Raw genomic sequence first — 19,244 nt, forward strand, 5'->3', positions numbered from 1 at the left:
CAATTTCATATCAGATACAAGTTCATAAGAATCAATAATGGACCCTAGCACTGTTGATGTGCACACTATTTATGGCCCCAAGGTTTCGTGACAAATCATACACAAAGTGCTGTGAGCTGTGATTGGTCTACTTTTGAGGGGACGAGCATATATACCAGTAAGACGCGCAAACGCGGGAAGCGAACGCAGCTGAGACCCTGCAGATCATGGCTGTCTGTCTGTCTGTCCCGCTGTTACTGTATATGTGGACCTGGCCCCTTTTGTGCCCATATATGGAGCTGAGTGGACCTGGCCCCTTTTGTGCCCATATATGGAGCTGAGTGATTGCTGATGCAACACACTCCATATTTGGATAGCGGGACAGACACACGGACACACAGACAGACATGATCTGCTAGGTCTCATTGCGAACGCAGTGAGCACTTACTACGAGTAAGACGCGCAAACGCGGGAAGCGAACGCAGCTCGTACATATTTGGGTTTTGGACGTATAGCTCCATATATGGGCACAAAAGGGGCCAGGTCCACAACAAACAAATCACTGACTGAGCTGAGTGATTGCTGATGCAACACACTCCATATTTGGATAGCGGGACAGACACACGGACAGACAGACAGACGCACGCACAGACATGATCTGCTAGGTCTCATAGTAAGTGCTCACTGCGTTCGCAATGAGACCTAGCAGATCATGTCTGTCTGTCTGTCTGTGTGTCCGTGTGTCTGTGTGTCTGTCCCGCTATCCAAATATGGAGTGTGTTGCATCAGCAATCACTCAGCTCCATATATGGGCACAAAAGGGGCCAGGTCCACTCAGCTCCATATATGGGCACAAAAGGGGCCAGGTCCACATATACAGTAACAGCGGGACAGACAGACAGACAGACAGACAGACATGATCTGCAGGGTCTCAGCTGCGTTCGCTTCCCGCGTTTGCACGTTTTACTGGTAGTAAGTGCTCACTGCGTTCGCAAATACATAAACACTGCTCTGGATTGCTTGAGCTTTGGCCATGGCGTAAAAATTCTACACTTGCATTCTACAATTCTACATACTGCATTGTGATTGTGAGTTGTGACCGTTTGATTGATTGATTGATTGATTGGAGAATTACAGTACATTTCAAGCACAACTCAATACAAAACTGTGGACATAGGTCGCTGATTACTGTGAAAACCTGTCGATCGTCACGTCGCCATATATGGCTGCCAGTCCGTCACACCTCGTGACACGTCACACCACCATATATAATATGGCCGTCAGTCCATCACGCTTCGTATCACGCTCCATATATGGCTGTCTCCATATACTGTATGAAGATCACGACACTGACTCAAACCCTTAGATCTCCATATATGGAGCTGACCTGTTCTGACAATCCATAATGTTGATCCTACCCCATCCGTCCTTCCTCTTCAAATAATTAAGGCCCAGCCCTACCTGGGCCCTCATCAAACCCTGTACACTCAAGACACTGCCCCCACTGCCACCCTTAGATCTCCATATATGGAGTTGACCTGCTTTTTGACCTTCTATATGTTGACCTGACCTCATCAAACCCTGTACACTCAAGACATGTTCCATATATATCCAGACCTCATCAAACCCTGTACATTCAAGATACTGCCACCCTTAGATCTCCATATATGGAGCTGACCTGTTCTGACATTCCATATGTTGATCTGACCTCATCAAACCTTGTACACTCTCTATATATGGCCAGTACAGAATTTATTCCATATGTTGATCTGACCCCCACGCCATAGAGCCAGGGCTCAGACGGATGCGTGCACGCGACCTAGCCCTTTAGGGCGTCTTACTGGTTGTATGTATACCCTCATTTGCCCATATACCTTTTACAGTTACGTTCCATTCAATTAGTTTTCTGGGTATTCTATTTTCTGGCTTAGTCTTATCTATTCCACAAAGCTTCCAAGCTAATTTTCCATCTTTTTCTCTCGTTGGTGCAAATACAGGGGCACATTTTTGGACTCCAGGTAAATATGATACACCCCTATTATGGACCAAATCACCTTTTTATATTCCTTTTCGAACCCCAGACCCCTTCCATATAATCTATACGAGGGCACACACTTGTGTGAAATTATTTGGAACGGGTAGTAAGTAGCCGTTGGAACCAATGGTTCCTAAGCCATGTGGCCCATTAGAATATGTAGCATATCCAAATCACCCAGCTGTTTTTGCTATTATGCCACCAACAGCTCTGCCTGCGGATTCAGCCAATTCTGTTCTGTACTGTGCAGTCCTGCATCAGACCTGACATTCACGTAAATGCAGGGGGTGGCTCTCGCTCATGTTTTAGCTTTCTCATTTTTTTGCTATTTTTGGTCTCACCCTGCCGAGATAGCTTGATTGATTAATTGGTTTATTAAAGTGTCTGATGGCAATAGCAGTGAAGCAGAGCGCCCCTCACTTCACACGGGTGTGATTCTTTTTTTAAATAGCAGATAGTATGTGTCCAACACAAATTGACTTTAAATCGTATCTTACAATGTTTGCATAGATATGTTGGTGAAGCTCATACAGTACAATTAACATAAGTATACAAAAGAACAGCTGGGGCTTGTTGGCAATTATTTTTCTTCCCTTCTTCCTTCTCCAATTCCTCCACTTGCTCTCTTACCCTCTTTGTCATAATTAACATAACACCAATGAATCCAACCTATGCTGCGCAAGAATGGCTATATATATGGGACTGTTAATAATGGTGTCAATAAAGTATTCATTCAACCAATCACTCAAAACGGAAAGCGTCTTAGCTGAAGTTTAGGAAGTATAACATCCAAGGATGTTTTGTTGATGCTTTGCATATTACATTCCCAGATCATGAAATCTGTGTACTGATTGATAGAAAATGACAGCTTCTGGGTGAAGTTCGTAGCTTATAGACACTTTCAGCCGTACCAGCCAGGATTCCTCGTGAGATGAGAAATGGCTGGGAAATGGCTGGGAAGGTTAGATCCAATCAGATTATTTGCAAACCTTGACACAGCTGCTTGGGATTTACTACAATAGTGCCTGTAAAAAAAAAGATTTCTCTAACCATGCTGATGAGGCTGAGACAAAAGCTCAGTCCCCCACTGTGGGGGCAGTAGAGTTGCGTTCATGCTCTATAATTAATCGTACTCTGCGCCTGGCAATGACCCACTGAAATGAAGACTGAATATCCCCTCCCCCTGGTCATGTTGTCACGTAGTCACACACCTTTACGGGGGGGTGGTGGGGCGCTTGGGCCAAGAGGTGTTGGGCGAACAGATATTCATTCAAATGCTAATAAGGTGGCTTTTGTTCTGCTGCCAGGTAGAGAGTATAAATGTTGCATACAGTACAGTACAGGCTTTACTTCCATAATCCATTTGAAAAACTCTTTTTTTTTCCACCGCTAGGGGGGGGGGGGCGTGGCTGGGGGCGGGACTGGGGAGCACTCACTGACGTTATAAGAACCTTACGCCCCTGCAATGACCCTCTTCTCACTGCACAGGGTTGGGGCTTCTTGTATAGGGGGAATGGAGGTGGACACCGCATGAGTGCATGCGCTAACGCACGTAACATTCATCCTGGGCTGAATGGGACTCGAAAAACCCTGTTGTATTTGTCTGGCACGGCGAAGGAGGTGTTGGAGGAGAGTAGTGTGTCACCCACGTAGTTAAAGGTTATATTATATTGAGTGCTGTGCGAGCAGTGTAAACGTTGCAAATAACTTTGGCATGGCTTTGTAGATTGCAGTGGTGGTAGAAAGAAGCAGGAGAGAAGTGGTAGACGACCGTGTTGTTCCGAAATTCCTTGAGACAGGACAACGGCGCGTGCAGGTGTTGCACGGAAAACTGTTACATTAATCTGTAAACCTCCCAACATGCATTTCACGACGCGTGATGTGTGGGAAGATGGCGGGTGCTAGGTGTTGTTTGTGTCAGTGCTAGGTTCCTTGAGGCTGTCCATGCACTGTGGTGTTGTGAGATGGGCCCAAAGTGAGCAGCAGTCTTGCTCTGTGCTAAGGAAGGTACAGACATGGTGACACCTTGCAACAGCTTTTGTTTTATATATATATATATATATATATATATATATATATATATATATATATATATATAATCAAGTTCTTTTGCGCTCCCGATCCGATTCCGATCATTTGATTTTGAGCATCTGCCGATACCGATTTTGTTCTGATCCGATATTTATATTTTATAGAACACATTTATGCCATATCACAATAGTACAATATCCCAAAATCACAGACAATATCCAGTCTAATATCATGATATGGATATAATCTTGATACTAGAGATGTCCCGATCACGTTTTTTGGCTCCCGATCCGATTCCCGATCATTTGAAAATTATGTGATCTGTCCCGATTTCCGATCATCCGATTGGGACAACCCTATACTGTATATATACTGTAGATGAGACTGAGAGCCTTGATGGATATATATTATAATGAACTGTCAAGGGAAGAAACAGAATGAGCACATCCAGGCAATTGTACTCTCACACGTCTCATCTGAGGCATAACATTTAAAAGGAGCGGTGATGATTGCATTCTTGTGGTAATATTTAAATAAGGCTGTAGAGCATAAATCCGTAAGAGCGGATAAGCCTTATATGCTCAGAAAGCAAGACTCATTTGTCCAAGACTGTTCATTACTTGCACAAGCAGAGAGCGCAAGTACTGCGATCGGCTGGGTATGTATGTCGGTGTTGTCCTCCATATGCACTGAGAAAAAGTGTCAAATGTATGTAGTCTGTCTGTCTGTCTGTGGATGGTGACATAACTACGGTACGTTTACGCAGTTGTAATAGACATTAGTTAGTAGCAGTACTTGCACGCTCTGCTTGTGTTGTGTGCAAGGTGCAAGTTGGCACCTCGAGAGTGCATTTCTAGTTTATTATAAAAATATTTTTACTGTGGCTATTTTCACCATTTTGTGCAACACTCTTGTAGTGTATGATGAATTAGTAGCCTGGAAACCAGACAAATCTTCCACAGGAAAAAAATCCCTGGGGAGATTGGTCTGGCACTGAATTGCATTTCGCTCACCCCAGAGTTGTGGGTGACCAATCGGAGCCCACTATTCAAAGTGAGGCTCTTTTGCTGTGCTGTTTGTAACCGCCCCTTGGAAATAAATCTTCCACGCGGAAGTTCCAGACTAAATATCTACGCAGTGATATTAGTGAAGTAGGGCATTGATTTATGAAAAATATAGAGATATGGGGTTTCTGCACAGCACCAACGATATATATGATTATGCTCAGAAAGCAAGCACATTTCTGGGATGGTTTGAACTGGGTATGTTTACTAATGAATATTCAGATAGGCACTTGAAAGAGATTTCTGAGAAACAGGGTTGCAAATGGGGTTCCACTTGTTTATGACATTAGGTGTTGAATATGTTTTCTCCCCATCATTAGCAAATGTGTGGGATTACACAACGCTTGTCAATTATGGAGATTTAAACTTAAAAAAAAAGTGGGTGGGTGCTGCCTTAAAGGGCCACTTCACCCCTTTTGCAACCAGATCTTATTTTAATGATGTTTGGGAGACAAACACTTTCCTGGGGGTTTTATGTGCAGGGTAATGTGTTTTTAGATATTTTAGTATTTCAAAGGCCTTTCAAAGGATTCCAGACCATAATGCTTTACTGCACCCACCCCACCTTGTGGAGAGGAGGAGGTAGTAGTCCAGGAAGGAAGTGAGACCATGAGTGTCCCTGACATCAGACACTTTGAAATACAAAAAAATCTAAAAACACATGACCCACATAAAAACCCCAGGAAAGTGTTTCTTGCCTCCCAAACATCATTAAAATAAAACAATTACGTTTTTTGTGAATATAACCCATATGTTAATACAATATAACCAACAACTGTGGATGTTGGATTTGGTGTCCCTACTCTAGTACTCTTCTATTGAAAAAGGTCTGGTAGGACTGCTACTGGTTGACAAGTGGCACTGCCTGAAGGTCGAAATTCAATTTCTACCCTTGCTCGATTACTGTAGCTCAGTTACAGAGTGTGGCTTTAAGCCTGATTTATAGTTGGCATACAACAGCGTTGCATGTTGAACAGAATATTGGTGCATGACTATTTTATGCTTTGCCTACAGCAAAGCATAAGTGAGGAATTATAATGAGACAACTGAAAACATAATGAATCTTGCTCATATTATTTGTAACTATGGCAATATATGATGCTTTTGTTGATGCTTGTTGGTTGTCAAATGTAGGTAGTCACATTTACAAAGATCCTTGAGAAATGTGTTTTATCATTTCGTATTGTTTTCCATACGTATATGATTGTGTGCTAGATGCCATATTTTCTGTCAGTAAACATATTGCCTTTGTAAAGATATTAAAAGGACTGTTGTTCCATAGTCCTGCCTCAGAAGAAACTAAAATCCTTTACAATTTACTTTACACATTAGCAGATGCTCTTAGGGCCGATTCATACTCCTATTTTACAACTGTTTCGGCGCTGTAGTGGCAAAATTATTTCGGCTCATCAGAAATTTTCAGTAGCACCGAAGAGCCGACTTTAGGACGGTACCCGCCCCCCCGAACCTCAAATGACGTCACATTGTATAGGCACTACAGAGCCGAACCGACTTTTATTCGGCTCTAAAATAGGAGTATGAATCGGCCCTTAGTCTTAACCAGAGTGACTTAAGCAAAGTAAACACATCCAATGAAATAAAAGCTTGGGTACCGAGGCTAAATGTAGAGAGACATATAGTGCTCGGTACATTAAAACTAGGATACTAGGTACGGAACTAGCATCTGTCTATAAATAACTACATTTTAACGACAAAAAAGTAAGAACAAATCCATGCATGGATGTCAACTAGATCCAAGTGCTATAGGCTAAGGTCAAGACTGACAGTTTTCAGATTATGGTGGAAAATTGGGAGTGAGTCTGGGTAACGTTTTAGCAACCTCAGCCTTGCTTCTTTTCACTTTACCCGCTTTTTCTCTTGACATTTTTTCCTTTTCTCTCATGCATTGATCCACTCACGGTACTCTTAGCCGTCATTGTTGATTGAGCTTCAGCTCTCAAGAGAGAGCTTCACAGAGATGGAGGACTGTTATTGAATGTCCGTGTCATTGAATGCAAGCATAACTGAGGAGTACAATGCAGTCACACAGCAATATTTTAGAGAAGCGGGAAAAAAAGCAGTGAATATTTATGACTGGGATTTACTGCTTGTTATTTTTCTGTACTTTTTATGTTTTGAATACAAATATATTATTATTATGCAATGCATCTGCTCATGCTTTTAACATGTGATTGTAAATGACAAACAACTAATTCTGCATTTCACTTTCAAGATTGACTTTTCTTTATACTGAGATTGTTACTCAATGTCAATGTTACACTACACTGTCTACACTCGGCCTGAATTTTCATTTAATTTCACAATTGCGAGGCTAAAGCCAGGCTAACTGAGAGGTAGTTTGTTCATGTGTCTTGCTCTTTGACCAGACACGGTTGTTGCACGGATTGGAAGTCAGTAGAGTCAGTACACTAGACAGTACAGTATGCATCAATATATTATTTAATGGAACCTTATGCCTTCTAGTTGCATAGGAATCTGTTTCGCTGGAATTTATACGACTGATGGTGACAATCATGTATTCCCTTGGAGCCATGTGCAGGGATCTGATCAACTCAGATCTCAAATAAAAGATCTGCACTCACTCGCAATGATGCTTCCCTTCACAATAGAGTCGGTGAACCTTGCGATTGATTGGTGAGGTTATCTTATAATTTATTTAGGAGAAGAACTGCAGCCGTAGGCTGTCAAACCCAATAAAGTATTCCATGGAAGGGAGTCAAGGGACGCTTGACCTGTGCATAGGTGAAGTACCTGACTAGCACCACGTCTAGGGGTTCAAATCCACCGCGGTGGACTATCTATACAAACACAAATGGCCTGTGTTCGCAATGCGTCCCGTGTTATAACTTCAAATTCCTTATCTGCTTATAATAAAACTATAGTTATACACATTCATAATAACTTGCATAATTATGTATAACTATAATATTCATATCATATCACTTGACATAAAGAATATTATGACTTGCATGAGTATAAAAAGAGTGGACTAAATTATGCAAGCTGATTATTACACATTATTATATTAACAAAAACACGTATATAGAGGATTTCGGTTGCCACAGGAGAACAGTGCAAACCACCTACAGTTTCCATCCATGATGCACCCTGTGTCACAATAGAAATGCACGGCTGTCTTATTATATTGCTGTACCACAAAGAATAGAATACAAAATATGGCACCAAACAAATAGGTTCATTAATGTCATAACAGCTTCCTCAACAATTCTTGTTGCAGTTATGTCCCATGTTTTATTCTCAAATCAAAGCCAATCTGTATGATGATGAGCCATCTGGAAGAAGCACCGAGCACTGACTACAGAATTCCTTTCTCTTTATACCCTCCCCTGACAGTACTTACAGCTCTCTCTCTCTCTCTCTCTCTCTCTCTCTCTTCGGTGCTGCGTGTGCGCGCGTGTGAGAGACAGGTGGGCATAATGTTTCTGTGGGGGAGGTCCACATTAGATAAGATAAACTTTTCACTGATCTGAAACCTTTAACATGAATGATTATTTGCTAATGTACTGTATGATCCGTCATTCAACAATGTTGTATGCCAAAAATAGTCCATCTATAATTTTACTTCCCTTAAACATACCCTTGGCCTATACTGATGACCTCTTGTCATTCATAGTTTTTAAATACACACCCTAACCCTAACCCTAACCCATTTAGTAAATGTTATTGATTTATATTATCTCTGCCAGTCTCTGTGGTAGGAAACGGAAAAGCTACAGGGTGAAATGGAGTACGACTGTGCAACAATATTCACCAGTGAATTGAACCTCTCCTGGTACTTTATGCATTCCACAGCACTCACAATGTGGAAATCAAGCGTAGCGATAGTTCATTGAGGCACGGAAGGCAGAAGGTTATCATATATATATAGTTCCCCATAGTAATTCATACTGCTTCTTTAAATCAGCTGACAAGCAGCTTGTGCAGCGTCTGTGAAAATTTCCCCCTCCTACCCGGCCTCCTCACTGTAGTTCTTATAGTCCATGGGTTATGGGATATTATTGCATTGTTTGCAATTGTGTACGTAGATTAATTGTGTTGAATCATGTGTTGATGTGTTATTACTGTGTATTGTTGTTCATGGATTATTGTATCTTTGGCTCTGCTCTGGGGGGTTGTTGATATCAGAGCTGTGTCTTGGTGCACAGATAATCCGAGATATCAAATGTGATATCAGACCTGTGTCTCGGTACTCAGATTATCTGATAATCACATGAGCAAAGCCACACATGCCAAGTGTGTCAATGAATTAACAGTCAATGATGCTCAGTGCTCTTATAATACAAGCAGCCTACTGTTTGCATACATCAGACAGCAAGTGAGTGCACATCAGAGAAAGGGCACGTCAGAGAGGGATTAAATTGGCTCGGGTGTTGTCAGGTTGGTGCCAGGCTGGACTCTGCCTAGATTTTTAGGCCTGTGCAGCAGAAGGAGCTAGTGCATTCTCTTGCAGCGGTGTCAGACGCGATGTTGCCGCGGGGGGTGGTATTATGACACTCCACTGCCAGTCCGTGGCAGTGTTTCCTCCACTGCCGGTCCATGCGGCAGCCGGCGGTCCAGGTGCGGCAACTGCCGATAACAGTGTTTCCTCTGCTCTCCCGACATGCATGGCCAGACACATGCATGCATGGACTCACCCGTGGCTCCCGACATGCGTTGTCGGTTAAAACACATGCGTGGCTTACCTGTGAGGTTAGGGTTAGGTGCGGAAACACTGCCGCGGCTGTTATCGGAAATTGGTGGCAACGCCACGTCTGACGCCGCTGCCGGAGAATGCACTCGCTCTCTCTCCATGGACACATGGACACACATAATCTGGCCTTGTGGACATACAATAAAATATAAACGATAATACCGATTTCTCCTGAGAGGGCCAAATTCCAAATATGACCCCCAAGCATGCATATTACTTGCGCAAGCAGAGCGCGCAAGTAATAGTTTCGCCCGGCTCGTATGCACCGTCCCAGCAAATTGTGCCTGATTTGCTGGGACCAGATTACATGGTGTGTATATGTATAACTAGCTCTCAATGATGACGTAAGAAATATGTTGATTAAAGGACCCAATGCCAGAGTGTAATTGGTTTTCGATGGTGACGTAATGACGATATGTTTTAGTGTTGGGAGGATTAAAGGTAATGCTCCTGTGTATACATGTATGTAATCTGGCACCACTGCTGTATCAGGCACAATTTGCTGGGACGGTGCATACGCATCAAAAGTGGCGGGTTGGCTGGGACGGAAAGTGGCGCAAAGTAACCACAGTATACCGCTAATCAACTTACAAATTACATATGCATATACATAGTATATGTATAACTAGCTCTCAATGATGACGTAAGAAATATGTGGATTAAAGGACCCAATGCCAGAGAGTAATTGGTATCTATCATCTCCGACTTCTGCAATTATGATAATAGGAGATTTCAATGAAGACCAATATAGTGAGAAAGGTAGAAGTGTAAAGACCTTCATGTCAAGATTAAGCTATTAAGTATTTTAGATCATGTATATTTTAACAAATGTGAAAGTATTATTACAGAAATGGAAGTTAGAGACACCTATTACTCTGATCATGATTTAGTATTAATATCACTATAGTCCAAGATGAAATGCATTTAAAACAATTGACAATTTACAATAAATAATAAAATAATTATACTGTATACGTGATAACATATTTTAATTCACTTTATATACCTTTTTTTCATCACATATGAATGATTTATTTTTCTTTGAGAAACTAAAAAGGGATCCAGAATATTTCAAAATCGATAAAACTGTATTTCTTTTATAGATAGAAACTTGAACCATACTTAATAATACTAGTTTTTTACATGCATAAAGTAGGTAGGTAGCGAAATAGTTACACCTAATAATTATACATTTCAAACGTTCCTTCACAGAGATACTGAGATTTGACAGTTTATAGCGGGCGAAAGTACTTGCGCGCTCTGCTTGCACACTAGTTGGCCATTCATGGCCTACTAGTGTGTAACAAGCAAGTATGCACTCGACAGAGTGCAGTTCTAGTTGGTACTGTTACTACTGTACAACTGGTCCATTTGTGTTTGTGTGTCTTCATCACATTAGAGAGTGGGGCTGGTGGCATTTGAGAAAACCCAAGGCTTCACAGAGGATTTCTTGCTGTGCGGCCCCATGGAGAAAATTGAGAGTGGATGTCTTCCCCCTGCGGAGATGACTGTTGGAATACAAAGCCAGTTCCCTGAGTGGCACAATTATCTTCTCATAAAACAGTAGATCAAAATGTAAACGCTTTCATCAACTTTCCAAATAGTCTGGTCTGTCGGTAAGGTTTTATTTTTCTTGCATCATTAAAATACTGTGTGGGATGTTGCTGTCATCTTAAAGTTATGTGGCTTTGTCCATTACTGTCCATTGTTTGAAAGCAACTTTGTAACACAGGCAACACACATATTTTGAATGCCCAATCCATCAGCATGGTTGTTAGCAGCACTGCTGATGGACATGGGAAAAGCTGCTACTGTATGCCTTCTTACATACTGTATCTCCTCTCCTCACTCCTGTTTAAGACAAATTGTTTAGTAATACTGTGCATGATCTTAACACTAGAGGTTCCAGTAATCCAGTTTGTATTACCTCCCCCAAAAATCTATGTTTTATAGAGATATTTTATTTATATATCATTTAGATATCATTATCTCTTTGGAATAACCTGCCTCAAAACCTCTGCTGCAATTTGTTCGATAATGCCTGAGAATCCATATGATGTATCCTAAGGTCATTGGGGTTTCGGGTCTCGCAGGTGACCCAGCCAGGGTGATCAAGTCCCAACTTACGTCCCAGTAACTACCCACGATCAGTCCCATTAGGGAAAGACCAGGGTCACACAATCTGCAACTCCAAAACTACTCTGCCGGGACTGGGACGTCTGGTGTGACGAAGGACTAGGCTCTGTGGATTGACTCCTGTCCGGGCGCCTCCTACGTCTCACCAGGTCCACCCCTGCTCAGGATCTGTGCGTTGCACCAGACTCCACCTACAGGGGAACGGTGGTGCTGCAGGCTCCGCTTGCGGCTTGAATGGCCCTATCCAAAATGTACTGGTTGGAAACCCAGTTGGGTAGCTATAGAGCGCTAAATGAATAAATCATCCCCTGGCATTGTGCTTCTGAATGATTCAGACTGCTTCCCTGATCTTCCGATTGATCTTGTAGTGTGACCAGTGGTTGCTCGTGCAATTGAACAGAAAGAACGATAGCTGTGGTCATTGTAGCCTGAAAGTAGTAAAGTATCCGAGCTTTTCTTAGCATAGAGGGGCAGATCAAACTAGCGCTGGAAACAGACACCGGCTCCCTTTTGGTTTACCAACCTATGTGCCCACCTTCCCTTCCCTTCCCTGCCCTCCCCAGCAGAACACAGCGGAGAACACCGACGTCACCAAATTTGGAACGACACCCTCTGCACTGTTATTGGGCCACGCGATCATATGCCACATTTCTTGTCTAGGTCTCCGAGGTTATGGTCATAGTGAAGGAAGCGAACGAAAGCAGCGGTGCAAAGCAAAATTCCCAACGTGCATAGCCAAGAGTAGGCCGGCCTAGTATTTTGCTGCATTATTGATTGACAGACATGTAACACTACTACTGTGCACACTACCCTGTGGCCTGTGTACACTACCCTGTGTGCTCATCAAAGCCATCTGGCTATGAGCACACAGGGCTGGATGTCTGTCCCAGGGGCACTTTGATACAGTATGCCGGGTGAGTCAACCTTCCAATTACCAAACATCCTCTCTAGCCACTCAGCTACAGTTTGGTGGCACATTACCAGAGTATTGAAATGTCACATAACACTTGCTGTGCTTGCATAGGCATCTATGTGTGTGTGTGTGTGTGTGCGCGTGTATGTGTGACTTAAAGCTGAGAATTTGCATATAATTTCTCGGTTGTTTCCCCTTATTAAGGCAGGAAATAATTATAATTCTTATGCCATGGCTCTGCAGGAGGATAGCTGAGGGTTTGTTTGTGTTCCTGTCTCTCTCTGTGTGAACGGAGTGAATCTCAAACCACTGGACCGATCAGCTGCAATTAGATATTTTGTGCACACTTGCCAGTAGGCTAAATTAGTACCTCTACTTGTGTTTTTAACGTATGTTTTTTTTTTTTTTTTAATATTACATTTTGTAATGTAAATCAGTGGGATTGCACGATGTGGATCAGTATATCATCATTAGTACTTTAGAGCTAAAGAGAAAAGGTGCCTCTAGCAGGGAATCTGGATTAGCAGGGATTTTTGTCTTAATCAGGGAATCAAGCTTTATCTTAAAACTTTCTCGTTTTTGACACCACAGCTGAGCGATTGTATGGTGTTGTTAATAATGGTTAATTGTATGAATCAATATTGAGGCAGAGTTAGAAGAACAGTTGTTAGGCTGAGGAAAACCGCAGATTTGTGTAGCCCTGTGTCAGCAACAATTCACTGTGACAGGAGGCAGGTGAAGATTGACTGCTTCCGCAACTCGTTTGGACAGTGCTAAAGCACTCAGCTGTACTTCAACACACATACTATACAGTACTGGCACACACATGCTGTCAGTCCCACTTAGCCTGGCCCAGCCTGTGTGATTCCTGGTCTAGAGGGGCGTGTGGCCCAGCCTGTGTGATTCCTGGTCTAGAGGGGCGTGTGGCCCAGCCTGTGTGATTCCTGGTCTAGAGGGGCGTGTGGCCCAGCCTGTGTGATTCCTGGTCTAGAGGGGCGTGTGGCCCAGCCTGTGTGATTCCTGGTCTAGAGGGGCGTGTGGAACGAAAACAGGCGGTGGATCCTATTGGTTCACCCATCTCATTATTTTGCAACCATAGGGTAGCACGTACACTCCAATAATTAGACACAGCCTGCCTGCGTGTCTGTGTCCCTGCGTGTGTGTGTGTGTGTGTGTGTGTGTGTGTGTGTGTGCATGTGTGGGGGAAACCGGTCTCAGATTTGTCAGATGAAAGGGGGGGCATCAGCTATATCTCCTAGATTCTCCTGGTATAATGTCCATGAGCAAGAAAGTGCTCCCGATGAGCAGGTTCGTGCTCTGCGTACGTGGTTGCCTCCACCGTTGGTGTACAGCATGGCTGAATTTAACCCACATTGCACTTAGGATATAGGTTATAGGCACTATACTGTATACCAACCAGGGGTTTTCAACCTTTTTATACCACGTACGTACCACCATAGAAAATATCTGGCTCTCCAAGTACCACCTTAATAACAACTGATGTTAAAATACAGGAGCGTAGACGTGCCCCATCCTATTCAGTTATTAACACAGGAGCCAATTTTGCTGCTGCTCTGACAAAACTTATCCTAAATCAGCACAACTGATAATATTTTGAATGTGATTAATCCGTCCTCAAATCTTCTATTAACGGCTAGGTGTGCTGTCATGCTCATTTCAGCACGGCTGGAGAGCCTATTTCAACCAATTGCTTTGTCAGAAGAACTGTTTATATAAATAATAATATCATTCCACTTTTGTCTTATTTCTTCTTTTTACCACCAGACGGGGGCTCAAGTACCACCAGTGGTACTATAGTACCAGTGGTTGGGAACCTCTGCTGTATACTGTACATGTAGACCAACTTAATTCAGAGTCAGACAAACAGCATGTGCATGGTGTAAAGTTTACACTTATATTCTAACTTTTACACTGTATGGTAAAATGTTGTACAATACTGTCTTGTCAAACTGCATGGTGTTTTTGCCCTACTTTTGATAGAGCTGCATTGAAGTGGCGAGACCGTCACAGATAATTCCAGTAATTGAATGTAAATTCTGAAACCCTTCTACAAAACAGAATGGATTTTTTTTAGATTCATTCATGTTTTAGTATATCCAATGTGTTGCCTTTTTTGTCATGAGAACCTAATTCCTTATTGGTTCTCGCCTTGATGATACCATGCCAAATCTTCTATTTGGGGAATTCTCAAGGGGAATTTCAGGAAGCAAGCTTCAGTTGGATTAATGTTTAGTGTCAGCTGAATGACTAAAATGTCAAATGAAACAGGATGTGTATAAGGTATTAAACCTTTTTTAAACCTCCGTTTCACATTGATGGGAGATTCCCTCATTATTGTTGCATGATATCCAATCCATTACTTTCACCAGTTCAGATTTGGTCCATGTTTAGATTTGGTCTCTAGTATAAGGTTAAGGTTACAAGTTAACATTTTAAGAGCCTGGTCCATTCAGGACCACATTTTGAGCTAATCAAATGGGTTAATGTTGCAAATAATCTATTGGTTCAGTTGTAGAGCATTTGAGCATTTCCTACATGAACCATGTTTAATCTACAGTTTGTGCGGGTCTGTGGGAGATAATGCCCTTTAAATATGAAATGTGTGGCTACTTTTCCATGAAGAAGTTTATGCCCTGATGTTGGGTTGGACATACCCTAAAGATTCATAAGTAGTACTGCCTGAAGCTCATAAGCACAATATATCCCCTGGCCAAGCAAGCAGGCATTCCCTCTTGGAAGAGCGCTAGAAGTTTTGTCTCCCACATGGGAGACCTGGGTAGGAGGAGGCATGGCATTTACAGCTTGCACTTTGCAGCTTGCTTTAAACACATATCGACTGTTCAGTCGATGCCTCATGCCAGTATGCCACAATATATGCATGGCCTTGTTAAAATGGTGAGCTGAAATGGCAAGACTTACAGATCTCCCAGGTAATTAAGTTGTTTTTCAATACACATGCACTTGAGGGGAAAGCTTGCATACGCACACACACACCAGAGCTTAATAATGATCGTTATAATCCTCTAGTGGGAGGACATTTTGGGCAGTGGGTCTCATGAACTTGTGTGCAAATGCAAGGTGAATTGTCTCAACTTAACTCTAATAATGAGCTTTGATGGAAATATTCACAATTAGGTGGAATAAAATGCCCTTAGTTGACCAGAGTGCCCAGCCCAGGGCTCTATTAGGCCCCCTTCTGTTTAGGCTTAACACTAAATATCTTAATGAAAAATACTGTAGCTGATCTACAGTACAAGCTCGTAGCTCGAGCTTGTTAATCTAAACTTTTATTGAACCAAGAATAGCAACCATAGGGATCATGTGGTTATAAGAGTTCCCTAGATTATTTCCTTTTAAGTGGACTGCTGTGTACTGTTCCTTTGATGTTAAAAAGCATTACAAAGAAAATGACCTTGCAGCAGTCTAGCAGGATACTAAATACAGAAAACTGCCTCCAGACATAAGAATAGAAGCAAATAATTGCAGCTGTTAATTTGCAACTTTATAAGTATCACCTTAATCCTTATGGAGTAAATGTAAGGGCCAGTCCCTTCAAGGAGTCACACCAACTGATATCAGACACTTAGCCGCAATTCGCAACTCTAGATTTTTTTAAATAATGGGATGAATCTAGAGTTGCAATACCCTCCATTGACTCCCTACTCATCCAATTTGCGCTTGTGATCTGCTTGTATTAAACAACATTAAACTTACCAACATTGCAGCTGTAGTCCAAGCTTGAATTATCCTCTTTCAATCTATCAAGCTTGTTTTTCATAAAAAATGTTATGAGCTACTTTCTGTCAAGAAATTCTGTGCAAGTCATTCTTTATCTAAGACTAAGTGTTGGAGTTTGGAAGCACTCGTCGTAAGTCACTGAACGGCCCTGCATGCCATCTGTTTCGCATTTGCACATAATGCAGGAGGCAGCAGCGCGACCCCTTCATAAAAACGAGCGCCTCCAAACGCAATTACTTGCACAAAATTTCTTGACAGAAAGTAGCTCATAACATGTCTACGGGGGATTTTTCTGAAAAACAAGCTCGGCAGATTGAAAGAGGTTAATTCAAGCTTGGACTACAGCTGCAATGTTGGTGAGTTTAACGTAATTTAAGACAAGCATATAGCAAACGCAAATTGGATGAGTGGGGAGTCAATGGTATTGCAACTCTAGATTCATCCCATTATAAAAAAATCTAGAGTTACAAATTGCAGCTAATCACAGTGACTGCAGGCAGATGTTGATATTTCATGTCATACTATATGTCAATTGGATTAGCCTTTAATTGACATGTTTACAGTTTTATTTATAGTGGATGTTTTGGTGGAAAAGTGTGGATCAAGGCTACATTCTCAGTTCAGTTATATCAGAAGAGTGCAATTTGCCCCAAGCCCCCAACAACACTTTAAATTAGGGAGGCATCGATGTATCGGCCACATAACGGAATCGGACGATATCGGTATCGGCAAATAAAACTGTCATTAACCGATGGCAGCTAGTAGCCGATATTTATCTGTTGATAAGCATACTGTACATTTTGCGTTGGCTATATGTACTGTATGTTGGTGTGTTGCTTTCGGAACAGTTCTGCAACATCGCAGGCGTGCATTAATGACGTTAAACCACCCGCTCTCGTGTAATATTGCTTAATTTAACACCATGGATCATTCATTATTTTAGTTGGCAATCTGGTTGGCCTCTCTGTTCTTAATTGGTTCGTCTTTTTAATTGTATTTTAATTATATTTTAGATATGAAGCATGGGATGGCTCAGAACTTTAATCAGGACAAAGCTGAATTACTGGTTATTGGCCAAGAGAGTGTCAGATAATATCGCTTTTTGCGATTTTGGATGGAGTGACTTACTTGGCCTACTGGCAGTGTGCATAAAATGTTTGAAACTGAACGGTCATGTAGTTTCTGAGATTAGCAATGCACAAACAGACACACACATGGAGGTGAAAACATAACCTCCGCCTCCCAGCCTTCTGGCCTCATGGCAGAGATAAAGATTGTTTGTGACTCAGTCTCTAATAAGTGCAGAGTGGCTGCCTGTCGTGTGCACTCGTGCTCATAGCCCGGGAGTAACGCCTGTTGACGTGGCTGCTGTGAGGTTGGACTGTCATGGAGGAGATGCAGGCGGTCCACTAGCTATGCCTGTTACTTCATGTTATGAATTGAAATGTCAACATGCTGGCCAGGGCAGTTCTTCTGTTGACCTTGCTAATGCAGACCTCTCATTCTTAAAGGCAACATTGGTTGAACACTCTCCCCCATGTATCCCTTGCTTGACACTTACTTACATAAGTATGCATCCCAACGCTGAGGTCAGTTCACTAAGTAATATTATTGTGATTTCAAGAGCATAATGGCATGTCTAAAGGTGTCTCTTTATGACATATATCTGTCTTGCTGAGTTGGAAAGTAAATTTGCACCGTATGTATGGCTCTTCTTGACATGGATGCTATTTGATTATAGTGGATATAGTCTCCTGTGTGGAAACGCTGCTAGTTTTCTAACTGAACCAGTGTTTTTTGAGCACATGAACCTCTTATTTGATCTGATTAGCGTTTGCACATGAGTGAACACAGGAGCCCTCTGATCCCAAAGACCTTTTTAAACCAACTGCTTTATTTACAAGGAAAGTGAAGGAATGCACTGCCACTCTCACAACCCGGCCTTGCAAATGATCTCAAACTGTAACAATGCACTTTACAGTATAGCAGAGAGCTGCACCATGGTTCAGCTCTAACACAATAAATAATAGTGGTTTGATATTTTATTTTTTATTTGACATGGGACAGCAGTCTGTCCATAGGATTGTTCATAGGATAATTATGTACAATAAATAAATAAATAAATAAAATAAAATAAAAACAGAGGTAGAGCAAAAGCACACACTGCTTAAAATGATTACCATTTGATACAGGTCATGTAGAGTTCATTTGTTCAGATGGGAGTGCAATGCAGCCACAGAGGTGTCAACCACATCCTTGGTTGAGAAAAGCACGAGGAAACACCTTCAACGACCAACCAACCATAGCAAAGTCCTGAGTGTCGATAATAACTATGAGAGTGTAACATTTTAAAATGAACTCTTGGGATTTTAGCTGTGATGGGGCAGACAAGGCGTTTCCTGACATTGTTATATGACCCAGGAGTGAGCCTGGTTCCAGCCCCTGAATCGCTAGCCACGCTTCAGGGGTCTGGTGAGGTGACGGATTCGAAAGTGGGGTTTTCTCGGTTGAAACTTAGTCCACTTTGGCCATGCACCCATCTCAGAAAACGGCTGACTGAATAATGGAGTGAAACGAAATGAAAATTCCGGCTGA

The 19,244-nt window shown here is 42.2% G+C and overlaps 1 protein-coding gene across 1 annotated transcript in view; it reads left to right on the forward strand.

Moving 5' to 3' along the window:
• Nucleotides 1-11,338, forward strand: part of atad1a (ATPase family AAA domain containing 1a) — a 28,984-nt gene extending 17,646 nt beyond the window's left edge. The window contains exon 11 of the mRNA XM_080765947.1: nt 11,241-11,338. The gene's annotated coding sequence lies outside the window, so the exon portion shown is untranslated. The remainder of the gene's footprint in view (nt 1-11,240) is intronic.
• Nucleotides 11,339-19,244: the final 7,906 nt, after the last annotated feature.

This window comes from Protomyctophum bolini (genome assembly GCF_963924005.1).
Source record: "Protomyctophum bolini genome assembly, chromosome: 6".
Classification (NCBI taxonomy): Eukaryota; Metazoa; Chordata; class Actinopteri; order Myctophiformes; family Myctophidae; genus Protomyctophum; species Protomyctophum bolini.